General features: G+C 45.0%; 1 non-coding gene across 1 annotated transcript; it reads left to right on the forward strand.

The window, feature by feature from the left end:
* The first annotated feature begins 11020 nt into the window (after nucleotides 1-11020).
* On the forward strand, nucleotides 11021-11091 carry TRNAG-UCC (transfer RNA glycine (anticodon UCC)). Its single transcript has one exon. It is a non-coding gene; the product is annotated as a tRNA-Gly (tRNA).
* The last annotated feature ends 5859 nt before the right edge of the window (nucleotides 11092-16950 follow it).

Consider the following 16950-nt stretch of genomic DNA (forward strand, 5'->3'; position numbering starts at 1 on the left):
AATTTCAAAAAACATAAAACACACACAAAGAAAAAAATAAAAATCATCCAGAATCCTACCACCCAGAGATGACACTGTTACTATGTTAGTGCCTAGACCATCAGACATTTTTTGGATACTTGTAGCCATTTCCTAAAGCAAAGCTCCAAGGAAAGCTAGAATTATGTAGAGAAGTGGTTCTCACCCTTGAGTGAGCATCAGCATCACCTGAAGGGCTTGTTAAAACACAGATTTTGGGACTTCATCCCCCGAGTGTCTGGTTCAGGAGGTTTGGGTGGGGCCTGGGAATGAGCATTTCTAGCAAGTTCCAGGTGATGCCAAGCTGCTGGTCGAGGGACCACACTCTGGGAACCAGTGATGCAGAGGTTAAAGGCCCGGACTCTGGGACTAACCAGGTTGGAATCCTGGCTCTGCCACCTGCTACCTGCCCACAGGGAAGTCAGTTGGCCTCTTTATACGCCAGCTTCTATATCCACAAGGACAGTACCTGCCTCATACAACTCTAGTAAGGATTAAATGAGTTAATAGATGTAAAATAACAGGCAGCATTAATTATGATTAATATACATGTCATTTTATAATTGAGTTTTCTTAACAGTTGTTCCTAAACATTTTTCGTGCCATTATTCTTCTGCAAAGGAGCCCTGGTGGTACAGTGGTTAAAGCACCCAGCTGCTAACCAAAAGTTGGTGGTTCAAACCCACCAGCCACTCTGCAGGAGAAAGATGTGGCAGTCTGCTTCTGTAAAGATTTACAGTCTTGGAAACACTGTGGGGCAATTCTACTCTGTCCCATAGGGTCGCTATGAGTCGGAATCGACTCGACAGCAGTGGGTGGGGATTCTACTCCATATTTGTTTATAAAGTCTGCTGGGTTGTCCTTCAGATTAATGGCTTAACTAATATGAACAGTGCTGCAATGAGCATTCTTGTGGATAAATCACGGTGCACCTGTCTGGTTATTTCTTTAGGATATAATGTTATTGGTGTGAAACTGCTGAGTCAAATGGCATGAACATATTTAAAGCTTTTGATAAGTTTAGCTAAACTGCCTTCCAGAAAAATAATACTGATTTATAATGCTACCAGCAGGGTAGGAGGACACCTTTACTAATGATATTCACACCAATACCCTGTGTTACTGTTTTTTAAAAGTATGCCAATATGTTGTTAGTTTGGATTTCTTTGATGACTACTAAAGTTGAATATTCCTTCCTTCCCTATACCTTAGGACTTTAAGTTAAAAAAAACAATCCCTCAAAGGTTGTGTTTACATGATGTCAACCAGCCCTCTTCCTCTCTAATGAACCGAATCTCTTTCTCTGGGCATCATTCTACACTCCTCACCCCTGTGGGAACAGAGGCATTGTCTCACTGGTAACAGCTGCCTGATTTAAACCCCACATGTGCTACTGGTAATATGCCTCCCACTTAATAGGTGGATATGGATTAGAAAAGGCATGAATTATTGAGAGGGAAACAGAAGGAGGGAAGTCATTTGTTCAACAAATTTTCCTCAGCATCTCCCATGGGTTAGGCCTTCTGCCAAACACCTAAGGTGCAAAGGTGTGGAAGAGAGTGCCCGGCTCCTCAAGGTTCTCAAAGTCCAGGAGACACGCACACAGGGAACGCACACAAAACGATGTGAAATGTAACAGTGCAGATGAGGGCAAACGGGTAGACATTTCATGGAAGAAATGGTGCTGGCTTTGAAGTCAGAGGGAACCTGGGCTCAAATCCTGTCTCTTCTAACTCCTGACTTTGGGCAGGTTGCCTACTCTCTCTGAGTCTTAATTTTTCCACCTGTGAAATGGAAAGACTATTTTGAGGCTCAAACTAGTTCAATTACAAGTAAAAAATGTCTGGAAACAGGTAGGGTACAAGTCTCAAAATGGCAGCCCAAGTGACAAATATAGCTTATAGAAGGTCTTGTTTGGTCAATCATGTGTTTATGAAAAAAAAAACTAAAGAGAAATGAGAATGGCTTAGATCAGTAGTTCTCCATGCTAGTTGCCCAATAGTAATACCTACAGATACATTGATTCCTTTAGAAGAGACCTGAGCTCGTTCACTGACTTCTGCTTCCAGCCAAGGTGGAATAACAGGGAACAGATTTATCCTCTCACCTGAAACAAAAATCTGGGCAAAATAGATGAAATAACAGGACATTGGACATCAGGTAACAAAGGACATCCCTAAGAAACAGAAAGCAAAAAAGGTGAGCCCTGCAATTGTCCAAGCTTATTATCTGGAGAGAGTTTCCAGGCTACGGTGCAAAAGGGGGACCCAGGTGGAGCCCAGTGATCACCTTGAGTTGAGAAGATGCAGCTGGGAGGCTAAGGCAGCTAGAGTGCACAGAGCAGAGCATAACTGAGAAGAGAGATGCAGAGAGAAAATTCTAGAGAGCTGCAGAAGGACCCCTTAAGTCTTCATCTGAGCACTGATGACCACATGCTCCTGAGTCCAGGAAAGAACCACTTGACAGGATTAGAGGGGATACTCCTAGGAGCCTAGACAGGGCTGGAAATAGATTCTGTGCCCAGGAGTCAAAGTGGAAAATTCACAGAGCAAAATGCAAAATACTTACAAGGTTTTGCTTCAGCAGTGGGGCAAAATTAGCTCTAAACTAAATACTGCTCTAGTCCCATCTAACAAAGCTTAAAAGCAAACGTTAAACTGATTCCAAGTAACTTAACTGCATTCCAGGAAAAAGTTCAAAATTATTTATAGAAATTAAGGGAAAAAATCCATCACCCGAGGCAAAATCCACAATGTCCGATATCCAATGAAAAATTACTAGGCATTCAAGAAGCAAGAAAATTCAACCTATTAATGAGGAGGAAAAACATCAGCCATTGGAAATGGACCAGAAATGACACAGATGATAGAACTGATAGACAAAGACATTAAAACTGACATTATAGCTTTATTTCGTATGTTCAAGAAGCTAGAGGTAAGATGGAGCATGTTAAATTGTGATGAGGAAGACATAAAAAAAAGACCCAAATCAAACTTCTAGAGATGAAAAGTGCAATGTGTAAAATGAAAAATCCACTAGATGGGATTAACAGATTAGACCTCACAGAAGAAAAGACTAGTGAACTTGAAGATATAGCAACAAATATCATCCAGAACTGCACCTTCATTGCTAACTTCATGGTAAGGATCAGCACAAACCCAATTCCCAAAGCGTGGAAATGGATCCAGTCTTCACCTTCCCACTTCTCCATCCTCGTCACCAGCCTCCCAAGTGGCACACACTGTCTCTGTCTCCAACCCTAGCCACCAAGAGGGTCAGAGCTCACAAGTTAGAAGGATACCTTCTTTCAGACTGCCAAATAGGCAGATGCCAGCCCCTGCTGGCTTTCACTGCCCCTGTGGGTTCATTAATTCACTGGAACAACTCACAGAATTTCAAGGAGAGTTACCATACTTACAGCTACAGATTTATTACAACCTAAAAGGATACAAATGAAGACACACATAAAGTGAGATCTAGGTGGAGTCTCACTGTGAAGCTTCCACACCCAAAAGAGGGACACACTATCCCCTCCTGTATGGTCACCAACAAGGAAGCTTCTCTGAACCATAGGGCTCAGGGCTTTTATCAGCCTCAGAATGTGGTCCTGATGGATTATATTATGCCTCCTGAGGCTTAGTCAACATCAGTCCATCAGTGGTCTACCTTGGTCTGGTCAGCCCTCCACTCATGAGCCTTGGGTGTGGGTCCAGCTCAAAAGAACTGAGAACAAAGGCCAAATTGGTTTCTGCAGGGGTGTTCCACACCTTGCAAAAATGAAACACAAAGAAAAAAAAAGTCTTAAAGAAGACATGAACAGAGCATCAGTGAGCTGTGGGACAACTTAGATTTCCAAGGAACAGCTGGAGGATTTGAACTGCTGACCTTTTGGTTAGCAGCCAAACACTTATCCACTGTGCCACCAGGGCTCCATCAAGCATATATGTATACACACACACATACATATAAACCTGTTGCTGTCAAGTGGATTCCAACTCGTGGTGACACCATATGTTACAGAGTAGAACTGCTCCATAAAGTTTTCTTGGCTGTAATCTTTGTGGAGGCAGATCGCCAGGCTATTCTTTCGTGGCACCACTGAATGACTTTGAACCTCCAACCTTTAGACTAGTAGGCAAGTGCAAACCATTTGCACCACCCAGGGACCTTAAGCATATATATACATACATACACACACACACGCACACACACACACATACATAAATTGGAGTCCCTGAAAGGGAAATAATGGTTGAAATTTTTCCAAATTTGATAAAAACTATAAACCCACAGATCCAAAAAATTGTTTGAACTCCAAGCACAAGAAACATCAAGAAAACTACAGCAAGGCCTATCATAACCAAACTGTTCAAAACTAGACATAAAGAACAAACCTTAAAAGCAGCCAGAGGAAAAAAGACAGGTTATGTACAAAGGAACAAATGTAAAAATGTCATTGGATTTCTCAAAACAAACAATACAACTGAGAAGACAGTGGAGTAACATCTTTAAGGCACTGAAAGAAAGGGGGAGAAACGCTAGCTTGGAATTCTACATGCAGCAAAACATCTTTACAAAAAATGCAAGGGAAATCAAAATCTTTTCAGATGTATAAAAGCTGGAAGAATTCATCTCCAGCAGACCTACACTACAAGAAATATTAAAGGAAGTCCTTCAAGCGGAAAGAAAATGATATCGGATGGAAATATCGATCTACACAAAGGAACGAAGAGCATCAGAAATGGTAACTACTTGGATAAATGTAAAATACTTTATTTTTTTAATCTCTTTAAAATACAATTGACTCTTTAAAGCAAAAATAACAACAATGTACCGTGGGGTTTATAATATATGTAGCAATAAAATGAATAACAACAATAGCACAAAGGCTAGGAGAGGAGAAAAGGAAGTCTAATGTTGTAAGGTTGTCTTGTGTGAAGTGGTACAATATCACCTGAAGGCAGACTGTGATAAGTTAAAGATGTACGCTATAAACTCCAAGCAACCACTAAAACAGCTCAACAAAGAGTTATAACTAATAAGCCAACAAAGTAGAAAAAAATGGGGTGATAAAAAATAATCAATCCAAAAGAAGGCGGAAAAAAGAGAAAAAAGCTTCCTACAAGAAATCCACTTTAAGTACAAATATGCTAAATGTAAAAAATAGAAAAAGATATGGTATAGACATACAATGGAATATTACTCAACCATAAAAAAGAAATGAAGTCCTGATGCATGCTACAACATGGATGAAACTTGAAAACATCATGCTGAGTGAAATAAGTCACAAGAGGACAAAAATTGTATGATTCCACTTACACGAAATATATAGAATAGGCAAGTGTATACAGACCTAAGTTTATCAGTGGCTACCAGGAGTGGGAGGGAAGGAGGCGGAAAGGAGGACTCAATGCTTAGGGAACACTGAGCTTTTGTTAAAGGTGATGGAAAAATTAAGAAATGGATAATGGCGATGGTTGCACAACATGATGAAAACAACAATAGATGTCACCGAATTGTACATGTGAAGAATGTTGAATAGCAAACGTTTTGTTACATATTATATTTACCACAGTTTAAAAAAAAGATAGAAAGAAAATTTGTGTAGCCATATAAATTTCAGATAAAATAAATTTCAGGGCAAAGAATATTGTCAGGGATAAAGAGAGTTTTTCATAATGATAAAGGAGTCAGTTTATCAAGATGTGAATGTCTTGGGCCCATTCCCCAGAGATCTTGACTTCATTGGTGTCATGGATTGAATTGTGTCCCCCAAAAATATCGATTGACTTGGCTAGGCCATAATTCCCAGTATTGTATGATGGTCCACCATCTTGTCATCTGATGTGTTTTCCCTAGGTGTAGTAAATCTTCTCTCTGTGAAGTTGATAAGATGGGATCAGCGACAGTTATGTAAACTCAATCTACAAGATTAGATTGTGTTTTAAGCCAATCTCTTTTGAGATATAAAAGAGAGAAGTAAGCAGAGAAACACGGGGACCTCATACCACCAAGAAAGTGCACCAGGAGCATAGCGTGTCCTTTGGACCTGGGGTCCTTGAGCTGAGAAGCTCCTCAATCAGAGAAGATTGATGACAAGGACCTTCCCCCAGAGCCGACAGAGAGAGGAAGCCTTCCCCTGGAGCTGGTACCCTGAATTTAGACTTTTAGACTATGAGAGAATAAACTTCTGATTGTTAAATCCATCCACTTTGGTATTTCTATTATAGCAGCACTGGATGACTAAGACAATTGAGCTAGGCTTGGACCTAGGCGTTGATGTCTGTGAAATCTCCAGACGCTTCCAAAGTGCAGTCAGTGGTGTTCCCACCCTGCCCTTAGCTGGAATGTGAATCTCCATCTGGCCGACTTTGGGTTGCCTGCTTGGCCCCTTTAGGCACTTGGGTTTGCTACTCTTGTAGTAGAGACTTGGGAAATGATAACAGCTAATGTATGGTGCAGTGGTTAAGAGCTCAGCTGCTAACCAAAAGGTCAGCAGTTCGAATTCACCAGCTGCTCCTTGGAAACCCTATGGAGCAGTTCGACTCTGTCCTATAGGGTCACTGTGAGTTGGAATCGACTTGACAGCAATAGCAATGTAATGAACATTTCTTGTGTGTCTGGTACTATTTTAGAATCTTGAGATGTATTATCTCATCTAATCCTCCCAGCAGCCCCATGAGGTAGATCCTAATATCACTCCCATTTTATGGCTGAGGTTATAAACTGAGGTCCAAAGAACTGAAGAAGCTTACCAAAGCCAGCTCCTAGTCAGAGATGGAGGCGGGTGGCCCCAGCAGCTGTGTTCTAACATTTCACTCTGCCTCCTCTTAAACATGTGGTCCCTTCCTTGTGGGATCAAAGTGGAAGGCAGGGCCATCTGTGCTGGCGGCTGAGAATGGAGACTTCCCAGCATCTGCTACAGACTGTCAGCACAGAGCAGCAGCAAGTTAGCCTCAGGGAGCAGCTGCCAGCACCTCCCAACCTTCATCTGCCACCACCTTCTGTCCTGGGGCCTTGGCTGTGATTCCAGAGTTCAGCTGACTGTCAACCCTGCAGCCGGTAACCTCTGGGTGGCCCATCCTACCCTCAGGACATTGTTCTGTTGTGTCAGCATTAAACAAAGGGTCTCCCTGTACAGACAAACTCTTGGAAACCAGCCTCAAATGTCAAACAACCAGATTGACATTGCATTCCCTGGTGATGAGTCATGGACCTTTGTCAATGTCTGTGGAGGAGCTGCCGGACACAATTTCAGAGGACCAAGAAAGAGTTATTAGACCCAGGCATCCACAGAGATATTTCATCCATTCATTCTTCCATAGAATATTTATTGAGCACCTATTGTGTGCCAGGCACTGTTCGAGGCACTGGGAATAGGGCAAGGGCTGGGAAAAGGTCTCTGACTCCCAGGCGCTCACAACCCACTATAGGGAAACAGACAGAACTTCTTGCAATAGAACATGATGACCAGTGAAACAGGTCATGTCAGGTTATAATGGAGGCACCTTTTTGAAGGATGAGCAGGAGCTTTCTGGGTAGACAAGCAGAGGGCAGTCAGGAGCCAAGAGGCAGAGGTGAGTAAGAGCGGAAGGTGTTGGGAAGCTTCTGGGGGCTTGCTATGCATGGAGGGTACGTGTAAGGAAGTGGAGCCAGGCCAGCTTGGAGAAATAGAATGTGCCAGATGATAAAGGATTTTGAATGCCAGGCCTGAGAGTTTGGACTTGACTCCTTAGCCTGGAACAAGATTTTCATGTAGGGGGATACCAGAGCTTCAGAGAGACCACCCCAGAGGCAGAGGAATGGCCAGTAGGGGCTGGGGAAGCCACTGAAGGCAGAGAGCTGAGAGGGGGCAGGTAGGAAGATGCTGGCAAGAGATAATGGAGGTCTAGCTTAGGTAAATGTCAGTGGGTGACAAGGGAGGAATGGGTGGAGTGAAAAGGTGGAATGAGTGGGGCCTGGTAACCTATCAGCCATGGGGCAGGAAGCAGAAGCCGGGGAAGGCTGTGCTGAAGCTAATCTACAAGATATTTCTGTGGAGGCACAACAGCCCAGAGCATCAGCACAGATGAGGGAGGGTAACAGTGACTCTGGCCAATGGCTTTCACAGTGGTCAGGAGAGTGTGCTCTGTCACCATGGACACTGGGCAGGGGGAGCCCTGCAGGGCTGATAGAGGCCAAGCATGGCCATCCTCACAATGCACAAAGCCAAGAGCCTTAGGAGGCCATAACCTTGTTAAGAGATGAGAGTGATCTCAGGCAGCCAGACCTGCCCTCCGCCATCTGCCTGCCCTTTGCCCTGTTTGTATCTAAGTCTCAACCACACTTGCGGGTCCCCAATCACTCTGTGCCTGCTCTGCCTCCAAGCATGTGTGCATGCTGCTGCCTCTCCCTGAAAGTCCCACTGCCTCCATCCTGCTCCACTTGTGGCTAACCCCTCTTTAGGACTCAAACTCAATCTCCTCCAGGACTTCCCCGTCTCCCAGATGACTTAGAATCCCTCTTCTGTGCTCTGCCAGCCCCTTGTCATAGTTCTAATCACTGTCATGTGATGGCCTTTCTTCTTGTCATTGGCCACGACTGGTTGGTGAGTGCTTTGAGATTGGAGCTGAGTTTTATCCATTTCTTTAATTTTCAGGGTCAGCATAAGGACTGAAATGATGGATGGGTGGATGGAAAGATGGATGGATAAGTAGATGTGAGGAGGGAGGGAGGGATTGATGGAGAAATTGATGGATGGAAGAATGGGTGGATGAATCAATGGATGGAAGGAAGGAAGGAAAGAAAGATATACAGATAAGTGAGTATATGGATTAGTGGAAGAATGAGTAAATGAATGAATGATTGAGGGAGTAATAGAATGGGCAGGTGAACAAATAAATGAGTAAATAAGTGAATGATCATAAGAATGAATGAGCAAGGAAATTGATGAATGAGTGGGTAAGTGAATAAATAAGGAGGACCTAACTGATTGAGAGAATGAATAGATGAATAAATAATTGAATAAACTCTGCGTGGATAAACAAAGAACAAGTGAATGAGTGAATAAGCAAATGAATGAGAGTGGTCAATAAGTAAATGCCACAGTAATGTGGGCCACCCAAGCAACAATTGTAGCCCTCATCTCTTCAGCTGGTTGTGTGCACCGCTGTATGCCCAGTGCTTAGGACTGTGCTTGGTGCATAGAAGGTACTCAGTAAACATGTGCTGAATAAATGAATGAACAAATGAATGTTGTTAGACCAGTAGACCCAGTGCAGTTGTAAACACTGGGACATTGACATTAAGAAGCTTGGGTTCTCATCCTAGCCCTTCACTTTTACACAATATCACTTTGAGCTCATCCCTATTTCTTCTCTGAGTCTCTGTTTGCCCATTGTCAAATGGACATAATTATCCTTACTTCTCAAGATCCGATAATAAGAACTAGGGGCTCATCAAATGTTAGTTCCTTCCTGGGAAGGAACTTTTTATACAACTTGAAATCCCTCCTGGATTTTTTTTTTTTTTTTTTTTTTTAAATATTACAAAGCCCCTGGCTTGCGTGTCTCTCCTCTCATGGACGCCCTTTCTCATTCACACAGCTAAGCAGCTGACCTTAACCCATCGCTCCCCAGGGCATTCTGGTCTCTACTCCGGAAATGCTCCTGCACTACAGCAGTTCAGCCTTGGTTGAGGGCCCTTAGCATTTATATAATTATTATTATTGCCTTTATCATCATCATCATTATTTAAAATTTCCCCAGAGCTTCTGGCAGGGTTAAGTGGACTGTTTGGGGGGACTGTTTTTATTTTTGCTTTTAATTTCCAGTGGAGAAAGGATGGGGTGGGTTCAGGAAAAAGGTGCTTTGTTCTAGAGTGAGGCTTGTATTTCTGAAAGGCAATTGTTGAGGTTCACTCTCCACTGGTGCAGATGAGAGCTATGGCAAACCTTACTTTCTTTTCTCTGTGGAGAAGAAATTGCTTAATCATTTATCTGCAGCCGAGGAGAAAAGACAGCCCCAGAGAACAGCCCATTTTAATAGGAAATATTGTGACTTCTCATCTTAACGATAATGACCCCCAGTTTATATTAAATAGACCCCTGAATTCCCTCCTTAATCCCTTCATTTTCTTTTTGTCTCCTGGAGTTCAAACCACAAAGCCATCTAAACCAAAACCAAACCCTTTGTCCTCGAGTCGATTCCGACTCAAAGCCAAGACCATCTAGACGTTGGGAAAAACCACCCTCAAGGTGCATTGCTCCGTCTCGCCACGAGGGGGCGCTCCCAGACCAGACACAGCCCACCTGCCTCGCTGCTGCCACCTCCTGTGGAAGCAGCATCTTTGCCGATCTGCCCCGTAGAGAAGGGCCAGGGGTCTCCTGCCAGCTTAAGATCTCCAGGAAGTCCAGATGCAAGGACAGGATGTTCCTAGAGACTTCCTTGGGTCACTATAAAACACACTGGGTGATAGGAACGAAACTGAGGGCCTACTATGCGCCAGGACTTTCGTAACTCAAGCCATTCACTCCACAAACTCAGAGGCCCGCTGTTGGGGCAGGCCCGGTACTGGCCTCCGGGATCCATCTGTGGATGAGATGTGGTGCCTGCCCTCCAGGGGCTCACTGTCCAGCAAAGGGAGCAGGCTGAGGTCGAGAGGGAAGCTTGACCCTCAGATTAGTTTTGTTGACAGCCAGTCACCTTCCATAGCATTTTGCTAAGAATATGGTCTGTGCTGGGGATCAGCTTCAGCCTGGTCCCCGGTGAGCTCTGGAGTGTGAATCGCACTACCAGGAGGTGAGGGACTGGGCCTTTGTACCTCCAGGTGGGGCGGGAGGGAGAGCGCAGATTCCTGGGGGAGCAGGCAATTTTCCAGAGAAGGGGGCAGCTGTGAGCCTTAGCAGCTTGGACTCAACAGGGGGAGGGGAGCACCAACCGGAAATGGGGATCTGTACGTGGCTCCCACAGCGTCCACTACTAAGGTCGACAATGATTAGTATCAGGTTATTGTTGTATCGGGGGCAGTGGTGGTTCAGTGGTAGAATTCTCACCTTCCATGTGGGAGACCCAGGTTCGAATCCTGGCCAATGCACCTCAAGCACAGCCACTACCCCTCTGTCAGTGGATGCTTGCGTGTTGCTGTGATGCTGAACAGGTTTCAGTGGACCTTCCAGTCTAAGATAGACTAGGAAGAAAGGCCTGGTAATCTGTTTCCAAAAAATCAGCCTGTGAAAACCATATGGCTCACAATAATCCGATCCGCACCCAATCACGAGAATGGCACAGGACTGGGCAGCGTTTTGTTCTGTGGTGCACGGGGTTGCCATGAGTCAAACACCACCTCCCCAGCAGCTAATAACATCATTATGGGCATTATTATGTCCAGGATTCATCCCTTCCCAGGCAGAGCGCAAAGACGCCTCCCGGAGATGCCCTCTCTTCCACAGCTCCTCTGAGGCCTCCGTGCCCAGCCCCAACTCTTTCATGAGCGTCTTCCAGGAGCCCATTCCTCTGTCCAAAGGAAAGTCTCCAATGAAGAACAATGTATAACCCTGAGAAGTTCAGATGAGGTGAGATGGGGGCGGGGATCCTCCATGGGGCTGTGAAGTCCACAAGGGCTCTCTGAGCATGCGAACCGGTGCTGATGCCGGCCTGTGGGGAGTCCCTTCTCCGCACCTCCTCTCTGGTTTCCCCCATCCAGTAGGGGGCCTTGTCCTGCCAATTCCATCCCCTTGACTTGCCCCACCCAGGCTGGCAGCCACTATGTGGCCAGGGGTACAAGCAGGGACTTTCGGGTCGCCCAGAAACCCCAACTCACACATGAGCGATCCTGGGAATGTCTGTGTGGGGGAGATATATTGCATACAGTAAAGGCTCCTTGTCAGTGCTTGTTATTTAATTAATACTCAGCATATTGCAGTAGTAATAAAAAAAAAAAAGATCAGTTCACGAAACTTATTCTACTGGATGCAGCCACTTTCCAAGGGCCTTTGATTGATACTCAGTCTGCTCATACTCAGTTAAATGATCCAACCCATTTGCAAACTTGGATAATTAAATTATCTTCAACATTTTACACAGGGCTCACTAATTTAATACATTCAGTTTCCTTTTTAAACACTTCCATTGCCTGACCTGACAAGCAAAACTTTCCCAAATACTTAAACCACTTTGGACAATCTAATTTTTTAAAAAAGTATAGATATAGTGAATCTCAAGATCTCTGGAATCATTTAGAACTTTAGTATAAGAAGAGTCCTACACTTCTTGACAGAAGAGTCACAAGTCTAAAATCAATTACATGTTTTAAATTGGAGTCACAAGGCCAATTTGTTTATACTTTAATATGCCAGAAGATCTCTTCAACGTTATGAATACTTTAAATACACCATAAACCCATTGCCGTCGAGTCGATTCTGACTCATAGCGACCCCACAGAACAGAATAGAACTGCCCAATGGGATTTCTAAGGAGCAGGTGGTGGATTTGAACTGCCAGCCTTTGGTTAGCAGCGGTAGCTCTTAACCACTGCACCACCAGGGCTCCGTAAATACACCATCGTATCTGTTTTGTTTCTTAACCTTTGCAGGGTTAAAAGGCATTTACCCCGTAAGGGAAATGTTCTCCATCCTACGGGAACTGGGATGACCCCCTCCAGTACACTGTACCATCTCAGGGGCAGAAGTTCCATACTGTGGCAGAAACTGCTGGGCTCCCAAAATCCATGCTCCCCTTCCTTCTTAGAAATAAAACCCCAGATTCTGAATCAGCATTTGGCCACCTGGAATAAAGACTGTGTTTCCCAGCCTCCCTTGCAGCTAAGTGTGGCCATGTGGCTAACCGTGGCCAGTGAGACATAAGCAGAAATGTTATGGGGCAACTTCTGGAAACCTTTCTTAAAAGACAGCTGGTGTGTGTGTCCTTTCTCTTCTTTTTTGTCCATCCCTCCATCCTGCCACCTGGACTATGGGTGTGACGGTTGGACTCTAGTCACTACCTTGGACCTGGGAGATGAGGGTCCCATTCTAGGGATGGTGGAGAGTGAGCTAGAAGGAGCCTGGGATTCTGATGATTTCATGGAGCAAGATGTTCATTTCCACCTGTAACAGATTGTTTAGAAAGATCCCTCCCACCCCACGTGCCTCTTGGCCATGTGACTTTGCCCTCTTCCCATCAAAAGATGAAGTCTATCTCCCTCCCCCTGAATCTACACTGGCCCTGGGGCTTGTTTTGGTCAGTCATATGCAGCAGAATTGGCATGGCTTCGGAAACTAGGCCTTCCACATTTGCCCTCCTGGAACGCCGACCTGGGACCCCGTGTGAGGAAGCCAGGCTAGCCCACCGGAGAATGAAGGTCCCAGCCAGCAGCATTAGCTGCAGACGCACGAGTGAGGCTGTGTTGGGCCTCCCAGCCCTGTCACCCCTCCTGCCACCAGCTACAGCGGTAGGAGGGAGCCCAGGCGATACCCACAGGCCAGTGTTTGGCCCACACACAGAATCCTGTTTCCAGCCACTAAGTTTTAGGGGGGCTTGTTTATGCAGCAAGAGCTAAATAAAACAGCCCTAGGCTGCCCACCTCTGACTTTTTCATGAGAAAGAAAGAAACTTTGGTCTTGTTTAGCCATTGTTGCTTTAGGCCTCAGTTGAATCAAATCCTGAGGCACCTGTGGACCAGAGATTTTTGCGGGGAGGTGACACCTCAATGTCCAGGGTGGTTCTCTCGTGCTGCTGAGGGACATGCTAAGCCCTTTTAAAATTGGTTTCCATAACAACAAGGAACTCCATTTTCTCTAAAGAGGTTGGTCTTGTGGGCAATTACATTCTGATCATACCATTACCTAATTCTTGTCTGATCGGAGTCGACAACCCCCCACACACTCCCTGCCTTGTCCACCCCCTGCCCAGGAGGTCAAAGCCAACCTCCTTCGATAATCTCCTTACTGCCTAATTGAATTCTGCAGCCTTTTCTTGTCCCTGCTGTCTGCCCAGGCTGCAGCTTGGGGAGATAAGATGCTGCCTTTTGGATTCTGCATCTCTCTCAGGCTCCTTTCTGGACTCTGTGCTGTAACATCCCTGAAGTCATAGTAGACAGGAAGCGCGATCCTTCTTCCTCTTGAGCTTCAGTTTTCGGGGATTGACAGCATCTCTGAGATAATGTCTGCAAACACCTGGCCGTGTTTAAGCCACCTCAGTCCCTCTTAAAAGCCCCAAGTGGCTTCCCAGAGCATTGAGAATGACATCACAGAGGCCTGCCTAGCCCTCTGCCTCCTCCATGCCACGCCACCAGCCACACAGTGTGTTCTCATCTCAGGGACTGCACCCTGCTGTCCCCTTGGGCAGGATGCTCTCTGTCTAGCTCTTCTGTGGTTAGCTACTTCTCCATCCTTCAGGTCTTACCTTAAATGTCACTTCCCCAGAGATACCTTCCCTGATCCATACTGTCAAAAGAGTCAGCCCACTTCATCCTACATCTACACATACAAACACAATAAAATTTTTTCAGTGATAATAAAATTATAATTTCAATAAAAATTAAAGCTCTTATAACTCTTAAAGTTACGACGGGTATTGTTTCTCACTGTCTCCTCCTCTACAGTGTGAATTCCAGGAGAGCAGGAAGCTGGCCTGTATGTCCCCATAATGAATGGATGAGTGACCCAATGAATCAGCTGTCAGTACAGGGCTTTGCACAGAGCACCATTCAGTCCGTGGTACCTGGGAATAACCAAGCCACTCTAACACATGAAGCCCTTCTAGTGAATTCCAAACTCATTACCATGGCATACAAGCCCTGTCATGATCTGAGGCCACCTCAGCCCTCGAAGCATACAACTCCCTCTGGTGACCCTGGGCCCAGCTTCACCACCTGCAACCCCAGAAGGAGAAAGTTTTCAGTGCTCTTCAAAACTTTCTCGTTCTATTAAAGAGAAAGTCTCTATTGGATGCTAGAGGGTCTTTAACACCCATCTAATGCTTGCAAGGGGCACTGGTGGTTCAGTGGTAGAATTCTCGCCTTCCATGAGGGAGACCCAGGTTCTATTCCAGGTCAATGCATCTCATGTGCAGCCACCACTCATCTGTCAGTGGAGGCTTATGTGTTGTCATGAGGTTGAACAGGTGTCAGCGGAGCTTCCAGACTAAGATGGATTAGGAAGAAAGGCCTGGTGAGCTACTTCTGAAAATCAGCCAGTGAAAACTCTGGATCACAATTGCCTGGATCATGGCGGTGTCTCAGGAACAGACACTGTTTCATTGTGTTGTGCCTGGGACCATCATGAGTGAGGGGCTGACTCGATGGCAGCTAACAAGAAATGACAAGGTTTGCAAATCTTCCTTTTTTCTGTCTCTGGCAGACCTCAGCTCCGTGCTGGCCTCTCATAATATTGTGTTGTATTTCTTGAATTCATTGTTATGCTACTTCTATTTATGGAATATAATACTCGCTCTCCATTTATGGTGGTAAAAAAGTTTCCTTCTTAAGTCGGTTCATTCATGGAACGTTTTTAAAAGTGAGTTAAATTAAAGAAAAATGTTAAGTAAAGGGTAGTGTCGGGATGTGGCTGTGGCAGATTGCACGTGGATATCAGAAGATTGAGAAACACAATCACAGGATCTCTGAGGGTCCTTTTAGCAATGGCTGGTTGTAACTGTATGTTTGATTAAGCTGATGAGCTGAAATACATTCATCACAGGGGTATTTGCAGTGGTGATAATAATAATAATAATGTAAGCAACTCAAACGTTTATCACCTAGGAAGGGTGACCATATAATTTTTCATCTAGGACTCTTTTAAAAGTGAAAGAAGTGATATTAATAATAGCACAACCTCAGGGCCATCCCAGCAACCCAGGATGTACAGTTTCTCTATCTGTCAGGAAATGCTTAAGTAAATTATAGTATATCCAATTTGTGAACTATGATGATTATGTACATTTATAAATGACACTTATGAAGAGTGTGCAAAAAATGGTTAAGATGTATAATGTTAAATGTGAAAAGAATATCACCCAGTGTTGAGATACGAGCAGAGAAACAGCCCCCAGAGGAAATCTGTTCAAATATTATGGCAGCTATTGCTGAGAGGTGGGATCAAAAGTAATCTTCACTTTCTTTGTTGGACATAGAAGTATCAATATTTATGCCTCTCCTTGTTCCAGAAAACTGCGATTCAGCACATCTGACCCTGTCACTCCGTTGCTTAAAATCTTCCATTTCCTCTGTTCTTGAAATAAAGCCCACCCATCATAACATGGCCTACAGGTCTAGCGTGATCAGGCTGCACTTCCCTTCATATGCCTGGCCAGCCACTCTGGCTTTCTTTCAAGCTGTTACACATAGTGGGCTCCTTCCCTCCTCTTGACCTTTGCCCAGGCTGGTCCTTCTACCTAAAACCCTCCCTGCACAAACCCACACCCCCACCTGGCTAAGCTTCTGCTCCTATGTCAGGTCTCAGCTCCAATGTCACTTCCTCAGGAAGCCTTCTCAGCACCCCCCCCCCATCAGGCCAGGCCCCTCGTATCCACATCTGTAGCTCCCTTTCTTATACACTTGTCCCCCAGGAGTTTGCACACTTGTAACTCTTAATCTAGTTTTCAGAATTGTTTGTTCTCTGAGATCATCTCTACTGAGCTATAAACTCCTTGAAGGCTAAGGTTGTTCATGTTTTGATCCTGCCTGTGCCTGGGTCAAGGAGCCCTGGTGGCGCAGTGGTTAAAGAGCTCGGCTGCTAACCAAAAGTTCGGTGGTCTGAACTCACCAGCCACTTCGTGGGAGAAAGATGTGGCAATCTGCTTCCCTAAAGAATTACAGCCTTGGAATCCCTATGGGGCAGTTCTACTCACAATGCTATGAGTCGAAATCAACTCAAAGGCAGTGGGTTTTGAGTTTGGGGTGCCTGGGTCCAGGGTCAGGGCTCAGTAAACAGTTTTTGTCTGAAGGCTGAGTCTTCCT

The sequence above is a fragment of the Trichechus manatus genome, unplaced genomic scaffold (assembly GCF_000243295.1).
Source record: "Trichechus manatus latirostris isolate Lorelei unplaced genomic scaffold, TriManLat1.0 scaffold00104, whole genome shotgun sequence".
Lineage (NCBI taxonomy): Eukaryota > Metazoa > Chordata > Mammalia > Sirenia > Trichechidae > Trichechus > Trichechus manatus.